Source organism: Stegostoma tigrinum, chromosome 13 (genome assembly GCF_030684315.1).
Source record: "Stegostoma tigrinum isolate sSteTig4 chromosome 13, sSteTig4.hap1, whole genome shotgun sequence".
In the NCBI taxonomy this organism is placed as follows: Eukaryota; Metazoa; Chordata; class Chondrichthyes; order Orectolobiformes; family Stegostomatidae; genus Stegostoma; species Stegostoma tigrinum.
In genome coordinates, this window is record NC_081366.1 from 22,208,068 (window position 1) to 22,224,227 (window position 16,160).

Here is a 16,160-nt window from a genome sequence, read left to right on the forward strand (position 1 = left end):
TTTTGTGCTCCTAAGATGCTGCTTGGCCTGCTGTGTTCATCCAGCTCCGCACTTTGTTATCTCAGATTCTCCAGCATCTGCAGTTCCCATTATCTCTTATCTGCCTATCTCTTAGCTGCCTATCATTCCTGACATAGTTCATAGTTCTAACATTACATGTCCTGGTGCATTCATTCTGTGCAAAAAAGCTATATGTGATGACATTGTGAATAAATTTCATTGTCTTTGAAAAAGTTGGTGAATTTGGTCTTTTAAAAGCACAGCAAAGTCCAGCTCATACTTGGAGCTATTAAAATTTCTGTTTGGAAGAAATTTATATTAATGGCAAGCAAGGTTCAACCCACACTAAAACTGAAGTCAGCCAGTATTTCTTTAATTCTAAATCATCTCCAGTAACAGTTCACCGATCTGCCATTTTGGGGCTTATTTTATTCACCTGTTGAAACCAGATGTAATATTCTGAGTGAAAAACTTTCAACAGTTAGAAATGTAAAGTATAAATCACTGAGCAGTGCTCTCTCAATTGCAACTGTCTCTGCTTCAACAAATTGAACAGTAGCTATCAATATTGGGAAAAATAGATAAGCTTTGATCATCATAGTGCTCACGTCTTCTATTGTTTATGTCTAATCTGGTGGTATTTTCCTGGTAAGATGTGAATGTGTGCAAATATCTATTCTTAATATCACCTTCCACCTCTTAGAGTGTCACAATGGCAGTGTAATGCATAGCTCCAGGCCTAGGTAATCTCATGGCAGTGACTTGAAAGAAATCCGTGAATTTGCATATTAATCTTTTCTATCTAATTAAAGATTTACCTGCCATCAATTCACTGACTCTTTGATCTTTTGCTTATAAATTCTGTGTCCCATGCCACCTCTCTCACTGACACCTGAAGAAGAAGTGAGACTCTGAAAGCTTGCGTCTGCAAATAAACCTGTTAAACTATAACCGGTGATAACAAGGTGTAGAGCTGGATGAACACGGCAGGCCAAGCAGCATCAGAGGAGCAGGAAAGCCGATGTTTCGGGTCTAGACCTTTCTTCAGAAAACCTGCTATTTTGTGTTCTTTGAACTCTTTGGATCTTTTACACAACTTTGAATGTTTTCTGAAGAAGAGCTTAGACCCGAAACATCAGGTTTCCTGCTCCTCTTATGCTGCTTGTCCTGCCCTGTCTATCCAGCTCGACACCTTGTTATCTCAGATTCTCCAGCATCGGCAGTTCCTACTATCTCTCTAACTATAACCTGTCACGTGATTTTTGACCTTACCCATCCCAATCCAACACCGGCACCTCCACTTCATGGGTAAGTATTGTTTGAGACACATTCAAAGTTGTGTAAAGGCTTCGAAGAGTTCAAAGAAACAAAAATAACAGCTTTAACATTTGGCAAAACTATGACTAAATAGTATTAGAGTCCTTCCTCATGAGGAAGCTGAAGGCTGTGACACTAATTAAAGGACTCGGCAGATACTTCACGCAATGCAAAGGAGATAATATTGTCACAGCACAGTGCTGCCCATTAGTTATTAGTAATGTTGGCCATGCTTCTGTTAGGAGAGTTTGCATTCAGTTTCTATTTGGGACCTGAATACATAGTGATGTCGGCACACCTCTGCAATACTCAGGAGTGCTGTAACGTTAGAAATGGCAATCTGGAGAAGAATCATTACATTGTGACAAAAAATGACTTCTGCCAACAATACTTCATTAGAGCGGCATGCAACATGCCTTCAAAGAATGCTGGACTTCCTTTACAGTGGCAATGCATGTTACAATTGCAAATGCAGACACAAATTTGCAAAAGTTGCACAAGAACGTATGATAAGTGCATGCAACCAACACCTGAAAATTAAAATTAAAAATTGAATAACTGGTATCAATGCGAATAATATAACAATAGGGTGTATCATCAAATGAATGATCACAGTGGCCTTTTTTGTGACAATAACACAGTGACTGCTATCTGATGAATCACCCATTTCAGTGTCCATCCATAATAAAATCACATGGTTCTCAGAAGAAATCGTATCTTATGAGCGTACAATCTTTGACAATGCACTCTCTTTTCATTAACTTTCCTCCAACTATGCACCTTGGTACTTCCAGCACCGTTATCCACATCCAATAGGTGTTGTCTTGTCCATGGGCAAGTATCTCCCCGGCCATAAGCAGGTGTTGTGTGTGGTGCATCCAAACCTTTCAAACCTGACAAAGGTCTTTGGAAGTTGTAGGTTGAAGGATGTAACTGGCCATATCCTTTAAACATTCTATTTATGGTGTCCCTCCTTTCAGAAGCTAATTATTCATATTATACAATGCCTGGGGCAGCACTTTGAGCCACCCCTGTAATGCATCGTTAGGGATCAATAACTTAATTTGTTGTTATAATAACCCATTCAGTCATTCTATGAAGCTACTGCTTGCACGTAATAAGGAATGTGGAACATCCAATGTATGCCATTGTCTGCAGCCCATTGCTGCACCTGTGCTCCTGTTCACCTGTAAAGTGTGGGCCATTATTTGATTGTATTTCTGGTGGTTCACCATCATAGGATGTCAATTGTTCTGGGTCCTTAACACTGTTATGCAGATTTGCTTTGGTTGTTGGAAAAGCTAACTTTAGCACAGAATAAGTGTCCACCATTGTTAACAGATGTTGACATAATTGTTGTAACGTTAATGGGCCAATGTAGGTGATCTGCTAGATTTGAACAGACTGATATCATTTGATTTGTGCCTTTGGCTTTTTTGGCTGTGATGTGTTTTGCCTTTTGACATATTTCACACCTGCCAATGACTGCTTTCACTAAATTAGTGCGTAAGAGGTCAATGTTTGCGCTTACCCATTGTACTGTGCCATGATACACTGAAATGTCCTGATTTATCATGAGCTAGTTTTTCAGTGTGATACTTCTCGGATGCATCTTCAACTGTTCTGGATTTTACTATTTCATCTAATGTGTTGTTGTGATCGGCAGATTCTGAAACATCCTTTGTATGGGCATCAACATGGTATACAGTAATTTTCATGTGCTCTGCCTTTGCTGTTTATGCTCCCATAGTTCTGTTCCCCACAGGACCTTTGCAGCAATCTTCCACTCATGCCACTGCCAGGTTGGCATCGATTCAGCCATCCCATTGGCCACCTCCTATGTGTCAGTATATACATGCAGACACTTCCTCTTTTCTTCTCGAGCTAGGACCCCAGCGTTAATTTTGCATTTTGGCTCAATCCCCCATCTCCTTCACTATGGATAGTTGGCCATGAGGAAGGATTAAACACAACTGTTCAACACCGCCTTCGGCCATTCTTCCAGCTGCCTGATCCTTCGATGAACCAAGTGTAGTGATGAGTATCTTTGGGCAGCTGTTCAAAAGGAACACCCCATTTAATGAGGGATGTATGAGAGATCTCGGCCTTTGTTCACCTGGTGGGCATTCAGCTATTTGTTCATGGAGGTTGGGAACCCCTCCCTTTCCCTTCTTGGCTCAAACAGTTATGCGCAGTTTCCATTTTACAATGGAGCTTTGTAGGTTCCACTGACCTTGCGGGTCCAATATCAGATAGCGCCCATGTCAGGTAACTCAGATCTGAAAAACACTTTGTCCTCGCCCCTCTGCCTTTCAGTCTCTACCAGGGCCCAGTAGCAGACCAGAAGTTGCTTTTCAAATGGCGTGTAATGTGTAGCTGCCTCGGTTTTCTGGGCTAGGAGCCCAAAGGCATTGCTTTCGCCTTTTGTCTCAGCCATAATCTCCATGTGGCTACATCTAGTACTGCTGATACTTGTGTTTCAAGGGGTAAACCAGCTATCTGAGGAGCCAGGGGAAGGCCCCTTTAGTAGTCATAAATGCTTTCTGCTGTTCATTGCCCCATTCAATCTGTGCTTTGTTTTGTGTAATGGCATATAGAGAGGTCTTAGTAACATGATCAAGTGAGATATTTGTCTATGTCAATATCTGAGCATACCTTTAAATTCCTGTACCCCCGTCTTGCTAGTTGGAACAGTCATTTCTTATATTTTACTCTTTACTTTAACAGGGATAACCTGATCCCATTTTGTTCACTGATTGCCTAAAAACTGCAATGAATGTGCTGGTCCAAATATCTTCTCTGGTTTCACTTCCCAACCTCTGTCTTGCAAATGCTGTATTAGTGTGGCTGAAGCTTCTACCACCGTGGTTTCTGTTGGTCCATGAGTTATGCCTCAGTATTCCTGAATTTTGTGGGCTTTGCCCTCCTATCAGATTTGCCAACTTCGTTATTAGGGGTCGTACTGTTAGTGCCTTTCTTGAGAATGGCTCTGGAAGTAGAATGTCCGTTTCCCTGTCCACCCATTCATACTCTGAATCAGATGACTACCAAATATTTCCAAGCCAATGGGTCAGGTTCCCACTATGAGGTTAATAATGTGCTCACTTTGACTGAATCAACTTTCCAACTGTGTTTTTTGCTCTCTTTTTCTGATGTACCATCACCTGATGAAATACTATCTGGATCGGTTTCTTCTCGACCTTCTAGCTTTCTCTCGTGTTGTCTTAATTGTTTCTGTTAGGATGATGTTATGCTGTTCTACCACCACCAATGCAGCCTCAAGCTGCCTGTTTTGGCCTGGCATGCTTCCAATTCCCTGCATGTGGAACACAAAGCTGTTTAACAATATCCACGCCATTTGTGGCATACTGTCCTTGCTTCTGGGAAAGCCACAATCACGCAAGCATTTGTATATGATCGCCTTTATGAATAATGCTCTTTTTTCCGGTTATAACTGTTCCCCCATGCTTGTGGGGATCTTAATTATGCCAAAAAAATTAACTGTAGACCTGAATTCACAGTCTGGCACATTCCATTCTGAAATATTGAAGATCCCTGGAGCATCAGGTTGCCTTTCTCTTCTCAAACATTTTCCTGAACCCTGTTCTTATCGCCAAGAAATCCTGGATCACAGAGTTTAACTAAGCAATTCTTTTGGATTCAGTTAAATGTCATTCAGAGAAGACATGACAACAGCAATTTGCTTAAATATGAATGCTAAGTAAGTAATAAAAAAAATGGAAAACAAAATTTTAAACAAAGCAGTAAGTCTCACACCCTGCTGCCCATTGGGGACCCCTCAACTGATGACTGGTTTGGAGGCTTATTCCATGGTACCATTTGCAATCCTGGTCCAAGGTGAATTCCAACAATTTGGAATGTAACTTTCTTTCTTATACAATGTAGCAAACAGCACATACAGAAAACAAGCCATCTTATGCATATACAAGAATGTTCATATGACTCATTCAAAGTCAAGCAGTTGTTGAATATCATCAATATTAGCCCTTCAGCCCATCCTATGCTTGTTACAGTTATCATAGCAAAGAAATTATGCAATTTCTTAAAAGTTGTGGCTAAATTATCTAATACAGCTTGAATTATGGCTGAAAAATTAATTCTACAAATCAAAGCACTACATATACAGTTGATCAGATAAGCAGAATTGTGGACATGTGTCAAACACAGTTGAGGCATTAAACCATTTTCAAATGCACCTTCTAGTGTGCAGAAGCATTGTAAGAAATACTGTTTGGGTTTCTTTTTGTCAGATTCTTCAAAAATTATTAGTTAATATAGAGTATTTGTTATTTTGCAAGTTCCTGCAACAACTCTCTTTGATTAAATATGAATAATGGAAGGTTGCAATGATTACATCAAAAACATTCCGTCTCCAAAGACAGGTCAATTGATAACATTTCTTCAATGATTCTGGGCGAATTTAATTCCTTGCATTTCAGACAATTTGCTTGTTTCTTATTGAATGAATTATCCTTAACATTTGTGTCAACAGATCTAGGTAGAAATCATAATTTCTCATAATAATGGGAAATTTATAAAAGTGCATTTTTACCAACATATAATTATGCAATTGCAAATTATTGAAAGGAAAATATTCAATTCAATAAGTAGATGTCAGTCCAAAGTAACTAGTATATTTAATAAGGAGGACTGATCGCATTGCATTTTTAAATAATATAGTTGTTTACTGAAAAAGTTCCAATGCACACTAGTTTAATAAATAACATGCCACAGATTCACCAGTTTAAGAAACTTTCAGTGACTGAGATCACAGAGCTGGCTTGACGCAAAATCTCAGAATAATAAAATTCATCTCATATGTCTTGGGGAATGAACCATTAACAGATGGTAATGAATGAGAGCGGCATAAGTCAACAACACCCTTCAGGTATCTGAGTGGAGAATGCTTTAAGTAGAAACAGGATATCCTTCTCTCGGGGAAAATCTGCTTTTCTGAGTCATGCCATCTTAGAGAGAAAGTAGGCCAAACTAGGCTTAAGACACAGCAAATGGCATGTGGCATCTGTCTGAGACAAATTTCAATAACCTTTTCCCTGTAAAAAATGTCCAATTATTTAATGTTGATACGACTATTACTGGTGAAGTAATTTATTTATCCCAGCAATGAGTAAGTGGATTGGCAGAAATATCATGCACAACAATACAATGTTAGAAGTTGTTTACAATAACACCAATGTATTTTTTAATTTTCGTGGATTGTTCCAAGGTAGTTCCAAAAAAAAAGACTGTATCCCTGGGCCAGCTTATTGCCAATGTCTCTAATTCCCTAGCTGTGATATGCAAACAAATGGTCATAATATACCAATAAATATTACTCAGGAAGAATATTATTTACAATATATTTTTCCTAAATGATAAGAATAATATACAAGGAAAACACAATTACATAGAATTGCATAGAAGTTATTAGCAAAGAAACAGGCCATTCAATGCAACAGCACTCTCCTTGTGTTTTTCAAACGCACCAGCCTCTTACCAGTCTATTGAATTAAACACATTAACATATCCATCCAGGCCATTCTCCCACATGTGCTTCCTCTTAAAAAGATCAATGATAGTTTAGTCTGTTGATCCTTGGGGCAACTTTGAAGTCATGGGTGAATCTGAATAAAATATGGATTGTACCAGTCCAAAAGTGTGGAGATCAGCCCTTGCCAATTTCATGACTGCATATAATTTAATTTTAAAAGGCAAGCATCTGGTGCAACATATTCTTCCTGTAGGCAATTAGTTAATTAGTGGAGTTGAATATCTGGTGGGATGATAAGCATATAAAAGCTGTGAGTATTTTCTGAAAAGGAGTTGCTCCTCATCCTGGGAAGAGTAAACATTGAGATTTATGCAAAAATTGAACAAATAAGAAGCAATAATTAGGCCTTCTTGGCAACAGATGGTATTGGATTTTAGGTCAAATCATTATGATTGAAACAGCAGAAAACAAAACTGGACTGCTAAGTTAAAGAAAACATTTTGATTTGACTGGAAATCCAAAGGATAAACTCCTCCACATATCTCATACAGCCTCTCAGCCCTTGTTTAGATCCAATATTATCATTCCTCCCTTCCCTCAAGTCAACAGGGATCATTACACTCTCCACTCTGCTTGCACTCCCATCATCAACTTCATCTGTAACAAACTTCCCTGATTACATTTTCATCTTACTATAATGTACACAATTTAAGAGATATTTCCTTCCCCTGCAAGTGAATTTTCAGGCCGGGCAAGGATTCCATAAAATTCTTTGGATAATCTCTCCACTCCAACACCTCCACAGTTTTACAATTGAAAATGGGAGACCTAAGATAGCTGGCCAGCCAATGCCTCAAAGGTGGGCCTTTAAGTAACTAATTAATGACCACCAAAGGGTTGTTGTACAGCAAGCCTCAAATTTCAGGCTAGCAAGGAGGAAATCAGGTGCAGGGGAAAGTCTGGAAATCATCCCCACTCAGGCGTCAATGGGACATGGGGGGGGCCCTCCCTCAATAACCTTCTTTCAAGCTCAGTTGCCAGCTCCCACAACAAGGTCACCTATTCTCACATCAAAGAATATAGGATGAAGTCACACTGGTCAAGGAAAGCATAAAGTGAGAAACAGTTATAGAATCATATAGTATGGAAATGGACCCTTCAGTTAAAGGCTTGGTTTTCTTTGTAACACTGTCTTATTACATATTAAGATACAGAAGGCTTACTGAATCTTACTGTTTCATTGTTGGAAGGCCATTCGTAATGCCAATCAATCAATGTACTCTATGTGTTTTCTCTTTCAAAATTTAATCTCTGCCTGTTCATTGCTTTTTATACTTAGTGAGGAGCAATTCTATTACATAATGGTAAGTTGCTGTAGGGTGTAAGGCTCTACCAAACCAACTCCTCCACCCCCACAGCCCCACAAAAAAGACACGCTACTTTCCTGGACTCTTTATCCATACCTGACACATTCTTTATCCCAAGCACCCGGCTGACCTCCTGTGCCCAACTTGAGACTCCCAAATGCAATTAGTCCTGGACTCAGCTGTTGGGACATTTTGCAGTCCCAGATCCTTCCACTGCAATTTCCAGTGCAGCTGAGACTGGAGCTTTCTGAGATAGAAATCCTTCCTAAGTTAGGGGTGCAAAGATGGTCTCTAACCAATTAATGCTCATTGAAGTGTTAAATGACTACATTAAGCTTGGTATTTGTGATAAAACATTTTCCACAACCTCTTCAGGTGACTGGCCAGAACACTGCCAATCTAAAAGCTTCTGGCACATATAAATGTGGTATCTTAACACACTTAAACATTTTTCCTTTCAGAACATAGTTGGGACAAGTTGGAAAGATTAGAAAGCTAATAGTCATTTGATAGTACAGAACTTGATTATTGCTAAAAAAAGGACATATTTTCTCAAAACTCCTCATTTTGTAGTCATTAGAATATTTCACAAGAATAGAAATTCAGTGGAGGAAGCAAAGGTTATACTGTTTGAATGCTGACTGGTTAACAAGTGATTGGTAGAGCTGTTGCCATAGAGAATACTGATTGACATTTAACAGCCAGGCTTTGTTTAAATTTTGAACAAGGCAGATCGACTCTGATTGTATAGAGAAATGAACCAATGAATGGTTATCATCTTTGTAGTTCAGTTGAAATAGGTGCAGTACTTGTAAATGAGAGATAGTAGAAACTACTGGTGCTGGAGAATCTGAGACAACAAGGTGTAGAGCTGGATGAACTCAGCAGGCCAAGTAGCATCAGAGGAGCAGGAAAGCTGACGTCTGGACCCTTCTTCAGAAATGGGGGAGGGGAAGGGGATTCTGAAATAAACAGCGAGTGATGGGAGGCAGATGGAAGATGGATAAAGGAGTAGATAGGTGGAGAGGAGACGGACAGGTCAAGGAGGTGGGATGGAGCCAGTAAAGGTTAGTATAGGTGGGGAGTTCGGTTTGGGGTTGGTCAGTTAAGGGAAGATCCCACTTCCTACAGAAAAAGGTGGTGGCCATGGGTTCCCACATGGGCCCAAGCTATGATCCTGCCTCTTTGTAGGATACATGGAGCAATCCCTCTTCCAAAGCTACACTGACCCTATTCCCCACCTCTTCCTCCATTATAGTGAAGACTGTTTTGTTGCCACCTCGTGCTCCCATGAGCAGCTCAAACAGTTCACCCACTTCACTAACACCTTCCACCCCACCCTTAAGTTCACCTGGACCATCTCTGATACCTCTCTCTCCTTCATGGACCTCTCTGTTTCCATCTTTGACAACCACCTGGAAATCGATATCCATTTCAAGCCTACCGACTCCCACAGCTACCTAGACTACAATTCCTCTCACCCATCTTCCTGCAAAAATGCCATCCCCTATTCCCAATTCCTTTACCTCCACTGCATTTGCTCCCAAGATGAGACATTCCACTCCCAGACATCCCAGATGTCCTTGTTTTTCAAGGACTGCAACTTCCCCTCCACAGTAGTCAAAAACACCCTCGACCGCATCTCTTGCATTTCCTGCAACTCATCCCTCACACACTGTCCCCTCAATAACAACCAAAACAGAATCCCCCTCATCCTCATGTACCATCCCACCAACCTCCAGATCCAACGCATCATCTTCCGCTACCTGCAATCTGACCCCAATACCAAAGACATTTTTCCCTCCCCATCCTTATCAGCCTTCCAGAGGGACCACTCTCTCCATGAATCCCTTGTCCATTCCACACTCTCCGCCAGCCCCACCACCCCCAGCACTTTTCCCTGTAACCGCAGGAAGCGTTACACCTGCCCATACACCTCTCCCCCCTCACCCCCATCCCAGGCCCCAAGAAACCTTCCACATCAAGCAGATGTTCACCTGCACATGGGAAACCAAGCAGAGGCTTGGGGGCTGCTTTGTGGAACACTTACGCTCGGTTCGCAACAAAGGACTGCACCTCCCAGTCGTGAACCACTTCAACTCCCCCTCCAACTCCTTGGACAACACGTCCATCCTGGTCCTCCTCCAGTGCCACAGCAAATGCCACCTGAAGGTTGCAGGAACTGCATTTCATATTTTGCTTGGGAACCCTGCAGCCTAGTGGTATTAATGTGGACTTCACAAGCTTCAAAATCTCCCCACCCATGACCACATCTCAAAACCAGCCCAACTAGTCCCTACTTCGCTAACCTGTCTGTCCTTTCTCCCACCTATCCACTCCTCCCACCTCAACCCCCATCCCCACCTCCTACTTACCAGCCTCATCCCCATCTCCTTGACCTGTCCATCTTCACTTGACTGAGCAATCCCCACCCTAACTCCCCACCTACACTTACCTTTACTGGCTCCATGCCCGTATCCTTGACCTGTCCATCTCCTCTCCACCTATCTGCTACTTTAACCATCTTCCATCCACCGCCCCTTCTCTCCCTACTTATTTCAGAATCCCCTCCCCCCCTCCCATTTCTGAAGAATGGTCCAGACCCGAAACATCAGCTTTCCTGCTCCTCCTATGTTGCTTGGCCTGCTGTGTTCATCCAGGTTTACGCCTTGTTATATCAGTACGTGTAGATGTTCTTACTGTCACTACAGGGCAAGGCTCTGTGTATTACGTACGTAGCATCCAATATGTGCACGTGCACCAAACTGCAGGCCTGACTGACAATACTAAAGTGTTTATAATGATAATTCCTGGTGCATTAAGGATTTTCCAGCAAACATTGTTCAATTGCAGAATCACCCCTGCTGTTAAACACTTTTGCATGTTTTACAAGCACAGGTTGGTTCACCTTAATCGCTGAAGGGACATGCTATTTGATATGATGCTCCAGTCTTTGGTATGTATGGTGTAAAATAGGTGATAGTCAACAACGGGTCATTTCTCAGAGAAATGTCCTAACCAATCAGCGTCAACTTCCCTGGTTTAAAATTAAACAAAGCCATGCTGTTAATTGTCAATCAGAATTAATAGGTATATTCTCCACGACAAAAGCTCTACCAATCAGAATCCCCTTCCCTCTAATCAGCACTCAACTCATGCAGTATAAGTGTTGATTTCCCCTTAAATTGGTTTTCTTGCAAAATGTCCTGATGAGCTCATGCTGAAAAGCTTTGACAAAATGTATCTTTTGTTTATCTAAACTCAAGACTATAAAGCTCAGCATCAACTTGTTGAACCACACCATGACGCCTCCTTCCTTGACAAACAAGCCCCAGAATGGGATTTAAAACCATGTTCTACCAACTGAACCATGTGACCTTCTGCACATTAAAATTCTCCAGATCTCTGACAAAGATTCTTACATAACATTGGCATCTTGTCCCATTTGAATTTTTAACAGGATTTAACTTTGACTCTTGTAAATCTAAATACTCTTGTTGGGGATATGCTGAGGGCAATTCTTCCAAAAGTAGCAAAGTTCTTGGTAGGATGAAAGGACACCTTGTCTTCAGAGATGAATTCCCTCCTCGAATGAGCATTGGGTCTGTGGGAAGAGCCACCCTTCAACTGGGGTGGCTGTGTCCAGCTATGGAAAATATTTGGGCAGCCCATTAGCTGACATGCTTGGATAGTGGTGTTAGTAATCCCAAGGTCACTAGTTTAATCGCCATAATGGCTGAAGTTTAGCGTCCTTTGTGACGCAATGGTAGTGTCTCTGGACTGGACGGCCCCTATTGAAGTCTCATCTGCCCTAGGGGTATATAATAACATCTGTGAACAGGTAGATTAGGAAACATAGTTTAATAAAAAAAACCTAAAAATTAATGAAGAGACTTGACTGTTATGATATATCTTACTGAGTAGATTAGTGAGCACATGTAATTGATCTCTAGAAGAGGTTATTAACTCAACTCCTCCAAAAAAACCCGAGGATAAAGATACGTGTGAGATGAAATTGAAAGGGATTTATATCCAAAATATGCTCATTCTGTATTGGGGTGACCCTGGAGATGTGTAATATCGCAGTTGATTGCATTACGCACCGAAAATTTTCCAAAAATCTACTTGATTACCTTTAGGAATCTATGGAATTTTGTCGAACAACCCTTTGGAAGATTAAATAGGTGAAGGAGCAAACTTGATAAGTGTCCTATTCTTGATTAATTGATTTTCATTCATATAACCTACCTCATTGCTGAGAAAATGGGGCTCCCGGCTTCTTTGCTCTATTTACCATTTCCTGCTTCCATGCTGAGCCAGCCAATAAGATAAGTAAAAACAAACGAGAATACATTTTCTAATTAGCCATCACTGTCCATTGTCTTTGTTCAATCAAGTGTCGCTGATGACAATCAGATATTTCGTTGCAATTCCAACATTCTCCATTTTCAGGTACTTATTTGTTAAACATAGCATTTTAAAAGATCATCATTTTCGATGCTATGTGCTTTGGGAATTGACATTGGCTTTTCAAATTATGGTGTAGCTACGTGTGGGATGACTCTGGATCATTAAAATTCAACAATGTTTTTGCAAGAGCCTCAAAAGTTGCTATCAATCTGATTAGAGATAGTAGGAACTGCAGATGCTGGAGAATCTGAGATAACAAAGTGTAGAGCTGAATGAACACAGCAGGCCAAGCAACATCATAGGAGCAGGAGAGCTGACGTTTTGGGCCCTTCTTCAGAAATCTGATTAATTGGTTTATGCACTGATAGTTTATTCAAATGTCCTGTGTAGGTTATGAGACTGAATAGTTCCTAAAATATGTGTCCAGTATTGAACTAAACATCTTATTTAGCAAATACCTTAATGGATCTCATCACAATAAATGACAGCTCAATGGCTACAAGAACTTTTACAAATAATAAAGTGGATTAATTGATGCATGTCATTATAAGAACTGTCAACTAATTTTTGAGACAAATCACGTGACTACCATTTATACTTCTGCATACAAGTACTGCTGTACAGCAGCTTCTGCTTAGATCTGACTATACTGATCATGGAACGACAACTCAAACTGGCTCAGTCCAAGTAAATTACATTTTTTTGTCTTGCTCGTTGGTAACTATGAAATAATAGCTATTTACCTTTGCCTTTCCTTTAAACTGAGGGAACACAGCAAAGTAAGCATGACAAGTTTTCAAGTTAGTGTGAAATTGTTGCTGCAGATCAGTATTTTCGAGATAATGGTCCTAAAAGGGTTAGATTTGGCGACTGCATCAGTGACAAACAAAAACAAAGTTGCTAGAAAAGCTCAGCAGGTCTGGCTGCATCTGTGGAGGAGAAAACAGAGTTAACGTTTCTGGTCTGGTGACCCTTCCTCAGAACTGATGGTGGCTTGGAAAATGTCAGTTTATGTAAAATGTCGGTTTCTCCTCCACAGATGCTGAGCTTTTCCAGCAACTTTGTTTTTGTCCCTGACTTACAGCGTCCGCAGTTCTCTCAGTTTTTATTTAGTGACAAACTAATTTGTTGATGTCATAATGACTTACATGAGGAATAGCAGAACATCTTAGTGTCTTATAGAGTGCCGACATTGCACTTCTCATAGTATTAGAAACAATGTGGGTCTTACCAATGTAATTTGCACCTCATTTCTATCATGCAATAAGCTATAGGTTTTTTAAGCTGGAAGCCCCTTCAGTGAGAGAGATAATGGGAACTGCAGATGCTGGAGAATCTAAGATAATAAAGTGTGAAACTGGATGAACACAGCAGGCCAAGCAGCATCTCAGGAGCAGCTCCTGAGATGCTGCTTAGCCTCTTCAGTAAGATTTAGTCAATGGAAGTAAACTACAGTCACAACCTATCACAGTCAGTATTCCAAAAACAAACTCCAACAATTCCGCCATGATCAATATGAATGGTGGTGCTGGCTCGAAGGTCCAAATGGCCTACTCCAGCACCTATTGTCTATTGATTAGCCTCTTTGAAAAACCTTATATATATTTTTAATCAAAGAATCCCCACAGAGTGGAAACAGGCCCCTCAGCTCATCAGGTCCACACTGACTCTCTAAGAACTATTCCCCTACACTATCCCTGTAGCCCTGCATCTCCCATGGCTAATGCACCTAACCTTACATCTCTGGACAGTACGGGCAATTTAGCATGGCCAATCCACCGAACCTGCACATCTTTGGACTGTGGGAGGAAAATGGAGCACCTGGCAGAAACCCATGCATACATGGGGAGAATGTGCAAACTCCACATAGACCGTCACTCCAACTTAGAACTGAACTCAGGTCTCTGGCACTGAGTCAGCAGCTAACCGCCAGACACCATGCCGCTCATCATTTAAGGGCTGTGGGCTTTGTTGTCTGGCTTGGTATTTACTGGCCATCCTGAGGTGTCCTTGAGAATTCATGAATGACAGGGGAACAACAATGGACAGCATTGTTGGATCCATTGTCCTGTGCTCATCTTCAACTACTACCAGCATTCTATCATCTTCTGAACAAGCTCTTATCCACTTTCTCCAACAAATTCCTTCTCTACTCTTATTCACACACTAACAGCACCCAGGAATTCTCCACAAAGAAAAAGTCGCAGCCTGAACTACTCAACAGCAGTTCTGCTTCTGAAGAGGAAGCTTGTGAACCCTCGATAAAGTATTCACCTGCACCATTTCAGAGAGTTTCAGATTGGTGGGTAGCCTATCTAGATTCGAGTGGTGGGCCAAAATCTGATGAACGCATTATTGATGCAACTACACAGCCAGCTAGAGAAGGAACACCTGAGGCCTCTGGCAATGGGAGAAATGCTGAGATCTGACTTCTGCTCAGCTCCAGGCAGAAAATGTGCACCAATTACTGGCCTTACTGTACCACAGAGACATGCCCAGGGGTATCAGGCAAGTGCACCATAGGCAGCTGTTAGGCTGGAAGGAAAGGTTGTGTCATCTGAATGATAATGATATAATAATCAATTGCTCATCATTAAAATAGAAGTTATAAAGTAAATGTTGTAGCAAACCAACTGACCTATGTGCGTACAGTTTGCAATTTGTAAACCCATAGCAGACTCACTGCCATGTAATCACAGCATCATACCTACACACATAACAAAGTGTGAAGCTGGATGAACACAGCAGGCCAAGCAGCATCTTAGGAGCACAAAAGCTGATGTTTCGGGCCTAGACCCTTCATCAGAAAAGGGAGATGGGGAAAGGGTTCTGAAATAAATAGGGAGACAAAGGGAGGCGGATCGAAGATGGATAGAGGAGAAGATAGGTGGAGAGGTGTCTGCCTTCCAGAAAGACCACTGTCCCCGCGACTCCCTTGTCCGCTCCACACTCCCCTCCAACCCCACCACACCCAACACTTTCCCCTGCAACCGCAGGAAGTGCTACACTTGCCCCCACACCTCCTCCCTCACCCACATCCCAGGCCCCAAGATGACTTTCCACATCAAGCAGATGTCCACCTGCACATCTGCCAATGTGATATACTGCATCCACTGTACCCGGTGTGGCTTCCTCTTCATTGGGGAAACCAAGCAGAGGCTTGGGGACTGCTTTGCAGAACACCTACACTCGATTCGCAATAAACAACTGCACCTCCCAGTCGTGAACCATTTCAACTTCCCCTCACATTCCTCAGACGACATGTCCATCCTGGGCCTCCTGCAGTGCCACAACGATGCCACCCGAAGGTTGCAGGAACAGCATATTCTGCTGAGGAACCCTGCAACCCAATGGTATCAATGTGGATTTCACAAGATTAAAAATCTCCCCTCCCCACCCCCACACCACCCAAAACCAACCCAGCTCATCCCCGCCTCCCTAACCTGTTCTTCCTCTCACCTATCCCCTCCTCCCACCTCAAGCCACAACTCCATTTCCTACCTCCTAACCTCATTCTGCCCCCTTGACCTGTCCATCCTCCCCGGATTGTCCTA